This window comes from Oxyura jamaicensis, chromosome 4 (assembly GCF_011077185.1).
Source record: "Oxyura jamaicensis isolate SHBP4307 breed ruddy duck chromosome 4, BPBGC_Ojam_1.0, whole genome shotgun sequence".
NCBI lineage: Eukaryota > Metazoa > Chordata > Aves > Anseriformes > Anatidae > Oxyura > Oxyura jamaicensis.
Genome location: NC_048896.1, coordinates 88,812,625 through 88,830,010, shown reverse-complemented (window position 1 = coordinate 88,830,010; position 17,386 = coordinate 88,812,625). Strand labels below are relative to the sequence as shown.

Here is a 17,386-nt window from a genome sequence, read left to right as displayed (position 1 = left end):
ATACCATTTTTCTTTATCACCTTCAAAAGCTCTCAATACTCCCCCTCTTCCTTGTTTCTTCTCACCTCAATTTACCAACAAAATCCCTCTCACCAAGTCATCAGTGACCTTCAGCCTTCATTTATTTTTTTCAGTGTTTGGAAACAACTTCCATGCTTAAAAGCAAGATAAATCTAACCAAACTGTCCTCTACGCTCTCATTAATCTTGCAGTAGCAGACTGGAAGCACCCCACAACCAGGTCCTTTCTGTGAGTACATCCAGTACCTTGCATACGGGGACACCCATCCCTATTAATTGCAGCTGGGGACACCTAAGAATCCCATGATGGCCCTGTCTGCAGATGCAAAGGACAAAGCAATCCAGGACTCAAGCTGTTTACAGACAAAGGAGAGACAAAAGGAGACAAAATCTGTTCCCTGATGTAAAATGGGATGTGAAATGCCAATATTTGCTCCTCGGCAAATCCAGCTGGGTTATCACTGTATTGATCTCTAGGTAGGTACAGAGCTTTTTGTTTGTTTGTTTGTTTGTTTTGTTTTATTTCAATGCTTTTGGCAGCAAGTGCTGGGGCTGACTGCTCTACATAACCCAGGTTCACCTTTCTCTCTTTTTTGAGGACAAAGATTATATCTGCACCCCTGCACCCTGCTTTGCTTTGTACTCTCTGTTGAATGTAGTCAGTTTATCTGTTTTCCCTTTGCTGTTTTCTTTAGTCTTGCGTCTTGCCTCCTTTATATCACAAAGAAACTTCTTTTTGTTGGAGGAAACTAAAGCAAAAAGGCATTAAATACGTTGGTCTTCTCTAGGTCATCTGTGCCTCTCCTGTTCCTCATTAGGTAATGGGTTTCTGCCTGCTGCTGTCTTTCTCTTACTTTACTGTATTTATAGCACCTTTCTCCTTGTTTCCTAACACTCCTTGGTGGTTGTAATTCATTTAGCACAGCAACCTTTCTGCCCTACATGCTTATTTTATTCCTTGATCTCATCCTCAGTAATGTGACCTCATTCTCCTTTTTTAAATGATTCTTTTGGGACTCCTATCCTTATCATACCCTCTGGCTATCTGCAGAGGGTAGAGGTGGATCTTCTACCACGGGCTTTGTAGCCTGGCTCAAGTGCTTACCACCCACAAGTGGAGCTGCAGCTCCTCGCCTCCGGCCACACAGAACAAACCTCTCAAGTTGTGGGAGCTCACTCAAAGAGGGGCAACACAGGTCTTTATCAACCACATCACTCCCAGCCCGCCCAGCACCCACAGACAGGGCCATGACCCACATCTAAGCCATATCAAGGATATGGCAGATGAAATCCTCTTATCCACATCCCATGTCGCTGACATGTTTTGACAGCAACAGGTGGGAAATGGTGGGCTCCCGCTTCTGTTCCTCACTTCCACCAGCAAAGGACAGGGGAGCATCCAGAGGGAGGAGAACATGGCTCTACAGAAACATCTCAGCCTCCCATTACTATGGGGAAGCCATGGCAATTTCCCTCCAGTTTTAAAGTCTGTTGGACACCTTAGCGTCAACCAGAGGCTTATTTGGTCTTATTCTGCAGCAGAGATGAGCATTCACATGTGCAGAGACTCTGTGGCAAGGTTAAAAGGAGGCAACCTTCTCTCCTCCCCACTTCCTACTGCACACAGGAACTGACACCTCCCAAAACCACCTCTAGAAAGTCTGCAGTGAATTAAGGTTGCCCTGGCAAAAATAAAGCTGTTAAAAACGTTTATATCTTTGAAACATCTATCCCCTTTGGCAAAAACATCTGATACAAAAGCAAAAGCAATCACACGGTACGGATAACCTGAATAGAAGTGCAGGGGGTGTTTATTCTGTCCTGTGCAGGCTGCTTGACAAAAAGTTCTCCCACATTTAACCTCCCAAAGACAAGAAGAGGTTGTTACAGCCTTATCTGTTCCTGCCACGATCCACAGCACCACAGCTCTCGCAAGAAAATCCCTCTGCTTTGCTGTACCCATCAGCAGGCAGAAATACCTGTTGCGTGATGGTGGGGTCCAGCCCCGCTTCCCATAACCCTGCCCAAAAAAATTCAAAGAACTGATCACCACCCCAATCCAGGTAGGACACCAAAGACTTCCCATGTACTGTTTGGACTTGGTGAAAACAAGAGTGACTGCCAAGAGCTGACTCGGTCTCACCAAGTAGCTTTCTTCCTCAGCAAAAGATGCCACATAATTTGCAAAATGCTTGCATTTGCATTGATACATGCTGACTCTTCTGGACGAGGATGTTTTTGGGGCACTACCTAATCCCAGCATGTACCTCTTCAAAATCCTTCTCTGGGATTGCAAGGACTTGGCATTCAGGAGCTGAGGGAAGAGATATTTGTTGTGATTCCTGAACCAGCAGCCTAGGGTGTTTCATTTCAGCGTACCCGGAGGCCAACAACTCCAGAGAGAGTCATCTCCTTTATTTAGAGACCACAAACATTGCAGGGCTAAGAGAAGTCAAGAAGCCTCACAGGCTGCTCTTCCAAACTTCCTAGATGAAAACCTGATTTTTAAATATTTTGAAGAAGCATTTTAACACTTACTTACTCGCACATATGTCTAGTGCACCAGAGCATCAGTTATAATATCACAGAAGCACTCTCCTATTGCCATATCTGTAAACGATCTCAAACCTCTCTTTATCATGGAAAGGATGCTTTTTGTTGTTTAAACCTTAATCCTTTAAATTTGTGTAGACTCCAAGGAGCATCCCAGTCCTCCTAGAGCTGCCTGCAGTCAGCCCAGGAGGAGATCAGCAGGGTTGGTTTATTTTCCAGCCCGCAGCTGACCAAGGCCCTTGTTGCTGCCGATCTCACCCCATCCGACCCTGGGGGGAAGCAGCCTGGCCCCAGCAGCTCCATATCAGGTTGTGTGAATGCAAGCTAAATGCAGTAAGCAGCCCTAATTAATGCTCCTCATGTTTATTTGACTCACCGAAGATACGCGTCAATCTAAGTAGTAAATCTCATCGTTGCATAGGAACTATAGGGATCAGTTCATTCCCGAATGTGTCCTGGATAGAGCCCAAGATATCTAATACTGTGGGGAAAACACATATTGAGTGTCAAATTAAAGCAACAGCAGCTCTGCAACAAATGGCAACTTCCTCCTGGAGGAGTCAAAGATGGCTGTACGTGCTGGTGCTTTTAAATGTACTTTCAGAGTATTAATAGAGCTGATCTGTTTAAAATAGTTCCTCTCATTCCAGTTCCTGCTTTAACTCATACCCAACTGCAAAACAGACAGTGGCTTTTCCTGCTAATACGCTCCCTCACAAATCACAGCCATGCACAGGTTCCCTTTCAGTATTTTCAATTTACTTTTTTAATGAGAGACAAATGTGTCTGATTTGCCGACTGCTTAATGAGTCTTAAAGACTTTCCAGGCGTGCAATGGGACGGTGCTTATTACAGCTGCTTGCACATTGTTTTATTTGCTTACTGTCTGTACACTAACATCTACATCAGGATATTAGGTAAAAAAATAGAAACTTCAGTGGGAGTATTCCCGTTCACACTTGACAAGAGTCAGAAACTAGCACATCAAACTGACAAGATATACACGTAAACAATTGCTTCACTTTCACAGTTGTGGAACAGCTACTGCTATCTGGCTTCCCATCGTAAGCCTCCTGCAGAAGCACATCAAGGGTCTGATCTTGCCAAATTCAGGTCTAGGTTCAAGCACCTAGGGTTTATTATTGATTATACAGAGGGACTCATTGTTTTGGTGGCCATGCAAAGGGAAGATGTCTCTTTGTGGATTTGTAAATGCATTTGGGGGTTGGATTCATAAATTTATTTTATCATTTTTAGGGTGACAACTCCATCAGTTGCCTCCAGCGCAGTTTTGCAGACCTAAATATTTGTATTACCACCTGCCTTTCCACCTGCTCTCAGCCACTGGGACACGGGTGGGAAATGCAGCTTGAGGCCTGGGGACAAGGGGAAACACAATAAGGAGATGATTTGAGAGGGGAGCCCGGGGCAAGGATGCTCAGGGTATGAGAGCAGCTGGAGGAGATGAGGGACAGTCAGGGTAAGAGTCACGGGCAGGTGTTGAGGGGACTGTAAAAATAGAATGTAGAAAATAGAGTTTTGGTTAGGGTGTCAGCAGGTTTTCACATCTCTTGCTGTTCCTCTCCTTTTTTTTACAAAGGGGTTTGTGGGGTGCTGGGATTTGTATGAGCTGTGGGTACGTGGCCATGCACACTGCAGAGCGCCTTTGGCAACAAAGAGCCAGATGCAGTGGGTTTTATCAGTTGGATAGAGTTTGGGGAAATAAAGAAAAAAAATAAAGATGGTCATTGGAATAGAAATAAAAAGAGAAATTGTACATTGACCCTGAGCTCATCTGACCGAAAAAAGGAATAAATCCCTCATTTTTCCAGCATAAAAACCTATGCCATTTTCTAGAGACTCAGAGGCCTTAGATCTTACTGCTTTGTCTTTCCTACTGCTAGTAGGGCATTCAACCTTAAGAAAACCATTAAGAATATGTTTTCCCAGGGTATCCCAGGCTTTTTACTATTCAATAGCAGGAAAAAAAAAATGAATTAATATTATTCTGTTGGTTTCACAAGCTGAGAGAGGACTTAAGGATTTTCCCCTTTTAGAAAAAATTTACTTTGCAAGTCTCAACTGTACCATATTAACCACATTTGCTGCAGAATAACCCCTTTAAAGTTTAGCATGCATTTGAAATACACAGGCACGCCAGATGAAAACCAGCAGTATGAAATTAGTGCATCAAGAGAGAAAGGCAAGGATCCGACCCAATCCTCTCAAGCCGGCCGCTGTGCATGTGTGCTTTCCACTTTACTCACAGCGCCCTTGATTTCTCAGGCTGTTTTGAAAGACAAAAAGAAAGTTGGTAATCATACACCAACAGATGGTTCCTTGGTTAGTCGCTCTTTATTTAGAGTGAAGCAACTGCGATTCATCACCTCTCTCTATATATATGTATATATATATATATAAAGATGATGAATATATATATGGTTACATATATATATATGGCTACATTATGGTGAACTTCCAACTCTAATCTATTTCTAAGAAATACTGAGCAGCAAAAGATCTATTAATAACAAACTCTGGGCTGACTGGAGATTTATGTTTTCAACACACATATTCCATTGTTCATGATGCCTTCATCCAATTTTGTTTCACTTTTCTGTGACAGAGATGTCTAAAAAGTTTTCCAGTCAATGCCACATTAAATATATTGCTTTTAACACCTATAATTAGGAATTAAATATTTTTTTCTTATTTTTGACCTGTTTTTCTTTAACCTCACCTTAATTGCAAATTGATAGCAAGGGAGCTGTTTGGTGTTTATTTTGATCCTAAACATTTTTCATTGGTTACTTTGGGGCAAACATTATTTTTTTAGCACCTACCCCTATGCACATCAAAGTTAAGCTGCGTCAGTGAACAGTCCTTTTGAATGGAAATTTACAACACTCCATATGCACTTAAAGTTAAGAATGTCCCTAATAACTTGACTAGATGGAGGCTTGAACAGAAAATTTGGCCCATTGCCTTGATGCTGGGCAAGTGTCTCTCTGCAGTAAATAGAGAAAGTATGTTACAGTCCAGCTCATGCCTAAGGCTGCACTTTCCTTTTGACCCTTTTGCATTGATGTAGGAATTCATTGCACATTTTAGAGCCACAAGAACAGCAATTTTCCCATGATACCCTAATTAGGGGAAAATTCAATTTAAAACAAACATATAAATTAAAAATAAATAAATAAATAAATCAGAGACTCTTTGGGGGCTTCTGCTTCATGTTTCCTACCTTAGCAGACATCAGTACAGACCTGCTCCAGAATTTGTGAATGCACACAAGTGCCCACATGAAGCAGTGTCCAAGTTTTCTTTTACAGATGTGAAGAATGCTTTTACTGATTTTTTTTTTTTTTTTTTCCTAGCAACACAAACTCTGACCTAAAATCAGAACTACTCACTGTTTCAGGTACTGAAGTGGGTTGAAGGAAAAAGATTACAATTTTGACTTTTAAAAAATACATTAAAAATATTTAAGATTTGAAAAACAGGGGACTATCTCTATATTCAGCTACCACAAATAATATATGTGTGATCATTAATCTCTAAAGAATTCCTCTGAATTTTGTGAGGGAAAATCCCAAAGATCTCTAATATCCAATACAATATCTTTAATTCTAAAAAAATCTGATCCAGGCATGCTCTAAAATCTTTTATATTTGGTCCTGACATTTTGAGTTAGTCCACTACAAATCTGTGAAATTCAGATCTACCTCAAAACCAGCCCATAGTTATAGGGATCGAAGCTCAATTCAATACCATTTCCAGGTCAATCAGCACTATGCAAGTTTAATTTTTTATTTATTTTTAATTCTTCACTTTTTTCTCAGGTTATTACCACTACCAAGTGTTTGCCTCAATGTTCATTCTATAATATGGAAAATGAGAGGAACAGTCCTTTTCTCATAGGTGTTCCATGGAAATACCACATTCCTCGCCTTCTAGCCAAAAAATGTATGTATTGGTTTCCTCTGAGGAGTGCCATATTGGCACTAGACAGGATCACTGGCATGAATGACTCACTGCCTTGCAAACGATGTCTTCCTCATCTTGCTTTTGCATAAATCTCCCTTCTTATTCGTGTAAATCAGCAGACAAATGGGCATTTCTTCTGGTGTTGTGTTCTCAGTTCACCTGCCATGCCTTGAGCTTGCCCAAGCGCTGCTGAAAGGCACTAGGCTGATGCCACGTTTAAGATGCCACAAGGAGATGCAATGGGAGGTCTCTTAGACACATCTATCCAGAGGCCCAGACCAGTGATTTCAAGGATTTATTTTGGAGACTTCTCCCCACAGGAGAGCTCAATGTAGGCCCTTTGGTCCAGCCAGGAGGGCAGTCCTTTCCTGTCTCCTTGCCATGAGAAACAGGCCCATCCTCAGCACTGGGCCCTGCAGGCACCTTCCTCCTTCCCTGGCTCTGCAGACCCCCTGGCTGCTGTTCTCCTCCTCCTCCTCCCCTCTTTGGCACAGACCTGAAACCCCTATGGGTCACACGGTGGGCAATGAGATTAGGGCCCGGATTTGTAAAGATGATGCCTTTTTAGACAGCTTAACAGGCCAGATGCTCATCTGAGGCTCAGGCCATCTGTCTACTCAGGGCCTACCTGTACCGAAAAGGTTAGTGCCAGAAGAGCAGTTAAGAGAGGGGGGGAAGATGATCACAAACTCCAAACCCAGATACTCAGGGGTGCAGAAGGACCTCCTGACATGGAGCATGTGGAAGAGAAAATGGGAGATGACACTTGCGGCTGATATTGTAAGAGGGAGACAATCCCAACTGCTCGCATGCCGAAGGACTTCATCCCTCTTTCAGCACATATAAAGGAGACCAAGCATCAGTAAAAGGCATGATTATAATAACTTTAAAACCCTTTGCACTGCCAGAGTAGTGTGAACTGAGCCTCCCCTATAAATGAGAGTCAGGGCTGGTCTCCAAAGCCAGCTGTTCCTTTAGTGCAGTGATCTGTCTCCATGCTTGCTGATAAGCAGTCTGTGCCCCGTGACTTATAATAAAAGGGAACGATGGTCCCTGAACAAACCCAGAGAAGAGGTATTGATTTGCAAATAGTTTAAAAGAATATTCAAGGGTCATGAGCTGACCCTTTTTCAGCGCTGACATTTTATATCAGGGAGGATCCTATTGAGATGGGAATTCATATCCTAGACATTGTTTTGTCTTGTTTCATAAATAAGTTGAATAGCTTAATTGATTGACACCCACTGCACTTTCCCAGCTTCCTCAAGCTCAAAAGTACACTGCTGTTTTCTGCCATAAATAATATGAACTTTCAATCAGTTGCCAGGCACAAAAAAGAACTGAAAATTCTTCATACAATAGCTGCAATCTGGCATATGAGGCACTGCAGGTCTAAAAAGGAGAGCAGCATTTGATATCACCAGGTATTCATTTTCTTCCTGTCACAGCAATAGCATTTTCCAACCCAAGTGACCTAAACCCTAAACAAGAAATACCCAGGGGCCCCTGCAGGGAGGAAGGCTATTTTGTCTCAGCATTTGTGTGTGTCCCGGGGTGCTGGGAAACTGGTTTGCAATCCTGTGAACATAACACAGGGAAGGACATGCTGGACCACCAAATACAGTCCCTTGGAGGTGCCAGTGCTGCATCCCCTCGTCCTTCTGGACTCTGATCCAACTCTGTCTCAAACCAAGCAATGTTATTTGCTCCCAGAATCCCCACTTGTCTTTCAGTCCTTTGGTAGTTACAAGCCTCCTAATTTCCAGTCTATGCTTATTCATGAGATCATGAATTAACGTTAATTAGTTAATTGAGATCAACCTGTTTTCATGGCAGGTTTATTCTCTTACTTAAATAGCTCTTTTCCTCCCTGGATATTTAGCTCCCCTGGTGGATTTTCATTTCTCCTCCCCAGCCTTGGTTTCACAAAGGGAAATAAGCCACGCACTTTGAGTCTTTTTAAGACAATTGAATGATCTTGTCAGCAATTCTGGTGACTTCTGGTGAGTTTGGGGCAAGTTAAAAGCCCAAGTTTCCAAAAACTGCACACAAGAGTGAGTTTGAAAGAGTCAAAGATTTCCTCTTGAAGGAGAAAGGTGTGGATGTAAGTACTTACCTTCAGTTGCCTAGCTTGGAAAAAGTTAGCTTCTAACCTCCCTGTGCTTTAATTTTCTCACCTGTAAAACAGAACAGACACCGCAGGTCTCAGAAGGTAGTAAATAAGGTTTCTAAAATATTCTGATATCTTTAAAAGAAAGGTTCAGTTCTAAATGCAAAACTCTTCTGTCTGTTGTTCTTGTCTTGCTACTTCTTAAGGTCTGCAAACCCTGGGGAGGTGGCACAGAACCACACTAAAGCCAAGAGAATCCTTCCCTATTGATTACAGTGGAAAACTTCTGTGCAAGAAGTTACAGACAGGGTGACAGGCATCAGTTGTTAAGACAGAGCAATAAAAACTGGGAGAGAAAGAACACTAATATAAACTATTGCAAGGCTAAGTGCTAAGATCTGTTTTTTTTTCTTTAGAGGCAGCAGCAAACAGTTAAGTCCATTTTTCTTGTTTTCAGAAGAGATGTCTCCAAGGATGACCACCATACGCATCTTCATCTGTAATTAATAAATGCTTGGAAGGACACTTTCCCACTCAACATATGAAATTATAGATGATCCCTTAATTCCCTAGACATTTGCAAGCCTTGTCTTGTCAGAATTGAATTTACTACAGCTGATTACCCTGAGAATGCACTGACCTTCTTAGCTCCTGCTGTGGTCTTTATTTTTTCCATGGCAGATAATATGGGGACCAGAAACTGGCGACTTAGTAGTAGGGATTATGTGATACTAATGAGACAAAGCTTATTGTTGATGTTAACTGTTATTACCACTAAAAAAAGTACACAACTCCAGACAGATGGACTTCACTTTGTTACATCAGGAGGGAGCAAATGCATTTTGACAGCAGCAGCATCTATTTAAAATCTGGATCACATCTGGTGCCTCTCTGAGGCAGACCATATCTGATCAATCAGAATTATGGCTCTTCAGTCTCCAGATGAGCTAGAAGAAATTCATTATCTGTTTTGAAGCCTGCTTCTCTTTCATCTATTAAAAAATGAAATAAGATTCATTGTCACTGGATCCATTTAGCTACTGAAAGAAAAAAAAAAAAAAGGACAATAATTAAACTAACTAGCAGGCTCCACATCTGAAGACATGATTAATTCTTTGAAACACTGTGCATGTACGTACTTGACTCTCACTAGGCTTCAGACTTAAACTGTTTCTTAGCTGACAAAACACTCTAAGACTGTGTCTCAATATCTGGTTATTTGATGAAGTCTTGGGAACCCCCATGTGAATTTCTTCAGGCTCTGTCAGAGGTTGATATCTGCCATTCAGTCACATTTATCCCTTGACTGGGCATGAAGCTTGGGAGATATCACCATGGTGCCCCCAAGGATGTTCTGGCCAGTTTGTGTAACCCCTTCTAGACCAACAGTTTTGAATGCTGAAAACTGATGCCAAAATGCTGGGAAATGTTCCACACATAAGAGATCTGCTGAATTAATACATCCCAAAAGATGGTGAGAGCCTTGGTTAATGAATGACTAAAAGTAGAATATAAAGGGATAAATCCTGCTCTCTGTCACTTGAATTTCTTTGTATGATTTTTCTGAGAGATTTTCTTTCTTGATGCTGTTGATGATAACAAGAGTCACAGTCATGAGTTACCCCCTGAAATTCTTGTTACTGCTTTCCTCTTTACCATGTGTTCTCTCTGGGGTCTGCAAGAGTATAGCTTGGAGAGAAGAATTTTAAGGGCAATGGAGTTTTATTTCTCTCATGTACAATTTTTAAAATAAAATATTGAAAAGATAAGGCATTTTATAGTTACCAAGCTTAGGGGTGGTAAAAGAACAAAATGGTATTTTGAGGACAGGGAATCTCAGAGTTTAGGTTCAAAATTTTAACCTTTAAAGAACAGGTTAAAATGCTCATCAACAATTGTGAAATATTTTTTAAAATTCATTGTCAGATTGCTATTTTTGATCTATTTGTGCTAATGAAACCCAGAGAAAACATCTATATCCATGAGTGGGGTGAGGGCACTGACCGTAACCTTTCAGCGGAGGATCAGGTGTGCAAAGGCTCCCATGGCTGGCACTTCCTGTCAAACTGAGCTTAAATTTCTTCTGTAGCAGTGACGGCTCAAAAGCAAATGCTTTTGAATACTTATGGATCGTGTCCAAATGGGTAAAAAGGTTATAATAGCTGCCTCACCAAACTGCTAAACCACCCTCTAAATCAGGTGGGGCAGTTCCAAAACCATTTATCTGTCATGCACACAGTAATGTCATGGAAACTTCACTCTGAATGACATATCAAAGACATCCTTCCAGCAGTATTAACTTTTCTGGAATTTCTACAAATAGTGAATGACAATTTTCTAACCAAGAAGTAAAAGTTAATGGTCATGAAGGTGGAAGTGATTATGTTTGATTCCTGTCCAAGCCAGTTAAAAACACAAGGCACTTCAAGACAGCCAGTTTCACAAAGCTGTATCAGGTACAAGCCAGCTGTAAGGAAGGATTGAAGACTAAAACGTGATGCCTGTTTTGAGTAGTTCAAAATTATTTACCTGGATGTAAAAAGAACAAAACAAGAACAACAAAAATAAACTAAATGTGTAAGCAAAACATACTGACGTGGTTCAGAAACAATCTGGGCTAGAAAAGGATGCAAAATGAGTACTAGTAAAGATGAATGGATGGATGGGTGGATGTTTACAAGCTAGATGTTGTAAACACTGAAAATACATTAAAATCTTGGAGCTATAGAAAATTCCTAAAAAATCAAAGGGATAGAGGAAAATACATAAGGCCAAAGAAAAAGTAAGATGTCTGAGCACTTTAGGAACAATTGTAACCCTACCAATCCTATTAGCCCATGAATACTAAGAACATCAGAACAGTCAGTAATAATATGGAAAGTCCAAAGTGTTCAGCAAATACATCCATTCTTTGTCTGGGAGAAAAACAGATATTGCATTCATCTTATAAGGAAAGGATGAACATTTTTGACTCTAGCCATAATCAACACTGATGTAAAACAGTCACTACTACAGTAACATTCTAATATGAGTACATCCAGATACCTCGCAGCAGGATTACTAAAAGAGCAGATTAGGAAGCTCTTCTGGAGGCTGATTTTTGTCCAGAAGTGGCAGAAGTGTCCAGAAGTGGCAGAAATTTGAGAAAGCAAATATCATGGGGGTGTGTGGACATGGTAAAGGAGATGATCATACAAGTATAGGTCTGTCAGCCTGACACTTACTGAGGGTAAGAATAACAGAAAATTTGATACAAGATTTAACCACTAAAGAATTCAAGCAGGTACTGTAAATAAAAATGTTTTTTAGGAATTTATGGAAAACAGAGCTTCTAAAAGTTTCTATCCTTTTAATGGAATTTCAGGTTTGCTTGACAAAGGTCCTGAGTCCATAAATGCAGATTTTTTTTCAAGCATAATTGAGTGAAACCTCTCAGCAGTATCCATACCCAAAAACTTAATCATTGCAAAAGACAGAGACAGACAGGACCGACTGTTTTCACTTGTTCTCATCTTCAGAAAGGATGCAAAATATTCAATTTTATCCCCCAGAAAAAGAAATATTTGTGGGTAGGAAAATGTGACACAAAATTCAGTCCTTTCAGTTTCTTGAAATAAATATTTCTTATCAAACTTAGAAGGATGGAGGAGGTCCATTGAAGATTACTAGCTCTAATCTGTAAATTTTGAGTTAGCTGTGGTGATGCAGTAATAGTTTTTTTTTTTGTCAGTATCGTATTTTAGGAGTGGTATAAAGCCTTGAAGCAGTGTGATCCAGAGCAGCTGCAGACATCCATAGTTGATATGAGATACTCTTCTCCCCTCTATTTTTATGCACGCTTAGATAATTAAACTCCAAAATGAAGAAATAAAGCATCTGTGAAAAAGTAGAAAAGAAACTGCCAACCTCATCTAATCTCTACTGAAGTTAGAAACAGCCATGAAGCATGGGCTCTGTAAATCACTGAAGCACTTTTTTTTTTCAAATCTGTAATTTCTTCATTGAAATAAAGCATGTTGAATTGCTTGAGGTGAAGAGACATATTCTCATTTTGTCCTGAACTTTCTAAAATACTTGGCACACACTTCCAGTTTCCAAACCATGACACTTGCTTTAAAATTGACCCTGTTTGGAGAAGTGAGGTTGAACTCACAGATCAGAACATGGGAACGTACAGAAGTATCCAAATTCCCACTGTGGTCAGTGCAAATGCAGTCAATGCCATCAGTGAAATCTGATGTGCCCCTTGACTCTTTTTTTGAAGGAAGGAAAATGAGACCATTCTCCCAAATGCTGTGTTCCCTTCCAGCTTTGGCTAAGAAATAACAATGCATCCAAGTCAAGCTTGCAGGGGGTGCAAATCCCTTGTACCATGACTGTCCTCCCCAAGAAGCCAGGCCATAGCCACCTCTGTCTTGCAACACAGAGCTAAGAAATGACCAGCAGTTTTGCTCAGATCACATAATCCTTAACCTTTGATGGAAACTCCCCCAGTGCATGAAGAGGGTGAGAAGGGCATGGGACGAGAACCAAAGGTGGGAATGCACATTTGCATCAGGTCTCTGACGACCAAGATATGCTGCCAAATGACTGTTTATAGTTAATCCGCTATCACAACATGCTTTGCAATATTCCAGAACATACACAAAACAGACTCCAAACCAAAGCTATACCCTGCAGCACCACCTCCAGTGATAGAAATACTTACCAAACCTGCTGCTTTCACACCCAAACCAATGTCTGTTTAATAAACACTGCAGGGAGAAAAAAATACAGACCCTGGAGTTTCATCTGAAATTAGAGAAAACCTTCTGGTTTGTCAGCAGTCAGTTGTTTCTGTTTGAGGACTGTCAAACACTTCAGGATGAAATGTGTTTCTTGGCTGTACTCATTTGGGACAACATCACAATGTAGTTGAACAATAATTTTAAAAAGCAATCAGAAAACCTGACTAATGGGCTGAATTAGAAAAAAATCTCATGGTGGAACTCAGACACAAGATTATCCTGTTCATACGTATGGCATAAGCACATTTCCATCCTAGTTTGTGTTTGGAGTTTAGTGCTAATTACATTTAGTTAGACAAGACAAAGAGATTTCTAAGTGTGTTGATAGTCTTTTTGCTTTGCAAGCCATGTCAGTTGTCAATTATTAGCACCTCACAGTCTTCAGATCTTCACCTCTGACATTTTTCTTCAAATCCTTTTATTTTAGATTCTTTGGATACTCCTCAGAGCCCTACCCAGTCCTCCTGCTTGAACGTCACTCGCTCACCTTCACATGTCGAGCGTTACGCCGCTTTACTTAACAATACTGCCCTGTAAGATCCCAAGATGTTTGTCATCACAGTGTTTGGTAATGTAAGTACTCCCTAGAAAAATAAAAGGTTTTGGCTTTGTTTTCCCCAGTGAAATGTTGCATTCTTATTGAAAATTTTCTGCAAATAAACTTATTGAAACTAAAAGTCTAACGTTTTTATGACTTTCAGAAAAAGCTACCAAGCCTAAATATATCAAAGAAAGACCCTGCACTAGACCAAGAGTGCAACAAAACATTTTAGTCCCAATTCCTAAAAGCAAGTCAAAATTAAGGATCTTGGCAGGAGTCAGCATTTCTCCAGCTGAATTTTGGTAACCTGAGAACTTTTATAAACCTGGCCCAAAGCCTTCACCAGCCAAATCATCCTATAAAAGAGGAGCCCCTTCCCCAGGGCCCTCCCTGCAGCTCTGTTTGCCATCAGCTGAGGACGTGTCCTGCTCTATCCCAGCCCTGCCGGGAGGTTCTCCACCTTTCCCAGCCAGCCAAATCCACTTGTATCTCACACGCCTGCCTGGGGCCATCCCCTTTTTGTGCATGTGCCCACTTGGCAAGCCCCCAGCCCCTTCCCCCTGCCCGCATTCGTGTTACCACTGTCTGCACACACACGGATCGCAGCCAGAGGACCGTGTTGGCACTTCAAATGCTCAACACCTGTTTTGAAGGTTAACAGATGGTGACAAGTATAATCACAGCCTCTGCTGAAGTTTTAGCCAGTCAATTCTGTTACTATTTTTTGTATTTTTTTTTTCTCCCCCCACATGCGTACCCCATCACTTTGTAAGCCAGCTCCACAGGCAGTTGCAACATGCTCCATTTGGGGAAGATGGGAATCTTTTCTTTCTCCCCATCCTGGTGGCCAACAGCTCTCGATACTGTCCTTCACCACGCCAAGGCACTGCACCACGATGCAGCTCCTCAGTGGATGCATGACATGAAGGTGCTCCAGCAGCTTTGGCCACATGTTGGTCGCGGTCACCACACAAGGTGAGGTTACCTCTGGGGCTCCGTCCTCACATTTCACCATCAAGGGCTCTGAGCTCCACGGCCAAGAGGAGTCACAAGCTGCCCTAGTCATGGTTGCACGCTGCAGGCCAAGGATTTGAGCTGGGGTCACTTTGAGGGCAAGAGAGGGAGGGATGAGCTACAGTGCTGGCTCATATATCCTCATCTAAATGTTCCTGCAACCAGAAAGTTCCTCCTAAGCTCAGTGCAGAGGGCTTTCATTTTTCTATGAAAGTGCTTTGACAGAGGTCTTCTCCCCAGGCAACATAGGCAAATGTCTTGTGGAGGATGGAAGATAAGGAAAGGGGCACAGTTCTGATTTCATTTTAGCCCCAAAAGTAGAGACCAAAGCCTCTCCTTCCTTCCCTGGGAGAAGGTCCAAAGACACCTCCAGCACTATGGGCATTCAAAGACCATCTCTGCTACAAACCCTCTTGACTCAAGCTAAGCAGCATGGACACCTAATGAGGGTCCTTCCTTTGGGGTGCTTAACACACACTACAATTTTATCTCAAGGGTAGAAAGCCAATGTTGAGCTTGGTGGATGCAAACTGGGTGGGCAGGGAGAAAAAAGCCAGGTTGTTTCTTCAAGAAACAAAGACTGACAACTTTAAAAAAAATACATTATTTTATCCCCCGTTAAACTGAAAAAAAAAAGGCAGCATTAAGTCTGCTGCCCAAAATAAGGCAAACATAGCATCATTGGAAAGAGCTGTGACAAGATGACAGTCTGCAGCTCTTATTCACAGTGACATCCATTGCTCATCTCCACTGCAGCTGGCATCTGTCCTCTATAGGGCCACATGAACTTGGTGGCCCTATCCCCATCCCAGTGACGGGGATGCCAACCACACTCAACAGGTTCACAGTGATGTGGGCAGCACTGGGGTCTTTGTGGCTAGAAAAGACCCCAGTTGTAGGCTAGAAAACAGAACATGATTTGTGTTTATTTTGTCCCAGCATAAAGAAAAGCACAGGGCTATCTCCTTTGGGGTGGGAAGAATAGATAGGGCATATGCTTTTTCTTTTTGCTGTTGTCAGTGGAATCCACAATTTCCCTGTGGACAGGAGGCTGACAGCAGCATGGTTTTCAGTGGGCTCCCTTACATGCTCTGAGATAAGGAAGTTCACAGACCTGTATGGGATCTATTTAAGGAGGTGGTCACAGGGGAGCTGGGGTTGCCACGTGCCAAAAGCTTGTGCCGATGTCCCCTAACCTAAGGTCACACTAGAAAGTCTCGAAGGCAGCACATCCCTGCAGATGAATGGCAGGGCTTGGCATTGGAGGGACAAGCCTGGAAGCGGTGCCAAGATGATGAACAGGCAGACACAACAAGCCCAGCTCACACCTGCCTTGTCCAGGGAGAGGGCTGGGAAAGACTAAAGAGAAGGTGAAGGTGGGACCAGCATCACAGAGTGGTCCTGTGGTGCCTGGAGGTCCTGGCTTTGGTAGATGGCAGATCAACCGCAGTGGCTTCATCTGCTAACTGGCCCATGGGGTTGCAGGGGGGTCACAGCACAAAGTCACAAATGCAGATAGATGATAACAGCCTGGCTGGAGTGACTCACACAGGTTCAGTCTATTTGCTCTAAGCAACTGTTTCCTCAGATAATATGTGCACTCACCTGGATTACTGCAGGGAAGAGAGCTGGCCATCAGTGCTGCAAGAGGATCTGTCTCAAGATTGCCACGACACTCAGAAGGCATCACAGTAATTTTTCTCCTGCAAGGAATAATGAAAATCAGGGCCTGCTCCCTCAACAACAGCAACCTGATTCTGTTCCCTTAAACACAGCCACAACAAATAGTCACCATGCCGTGAAGTCTTCTATTTATTACTTACTACATTTAAATGAAAGGTGAGACGCTTGTGCTATTGCCAAATCCAAATGTTGATACACTTTGGAAAGGACCATGTAAATTGCTAAATAATAATAATAATAATAATAATAATAATAATAAAGAACTCTGGGCTGCTGAACCAAAAGCACAAACTGAAGCACAGGAGGTTTCGGCTCAATATGAGGGGGCATTTCTTCACTGTGAGGGTGGCAGAGCACTGGAACAGGCTGCCCAGAGAGGTTGTGGGCACTCCTTCTCTGTAGATACTCAAAACCTGCCTGGAGGCCATCCTACACAATGTGCTTTAGGTGATCCTGCTCAGCAGGGAGTTTGACTGGATGATCTCGAGAGGTCCCTTCCAACCTTGGCCATTCTCTGATTCTGTGTGGGACAGAGACTCCTCCATTGCTCTAGAGCACTGGCACGTAGAGGTTGTTGTGGATGCTAAGAAACCAAAACGACTCAGCAAAACAGTCCGCAGAAGCAAAAAGGTTATTTAAAGGGTGCTTGCCAGGGCTACGCGCTCGCAATGCTCTGTGTGGAGGCCAACAA

At 42.2% G+C, this 17,386-nt stretch overlaps 2 long non-coding RNA genes across 2 annotated transcripts in view; both read right to left on the bottom strand.

The window, feature by feature from the left end:
- Positions 1 to 17,386, bottom strand: part of LOC118166948 — a 45,700-nt gene that overhangs the window by 16,483 nt on the left and 11,831 nt on the right. The window contains exon 2 of the long non-coding RNA XR_004750832.1: positions 8,677 to 8,737. This is a non-coding gene — a long non-coding RNA (uncharacterized LOC118166948). The remainder of the gene's footprint in view (positions 1 to 8,676; positions 8,738 to 17,386) is intronic.
- On the bottom strand, positions 11,970 to 15,101 carry LOC118166947. The gene is made up of 2 exons (XR_004750831.1): positions 14,756 to 15,101; positions 11,970 to 14,041 (listed from the first exon to the last, which is right to left on the bottom strand). It is a non-coding gene; the product is annotated as an uncharacterized LOC118166947 (long non-coding RNA).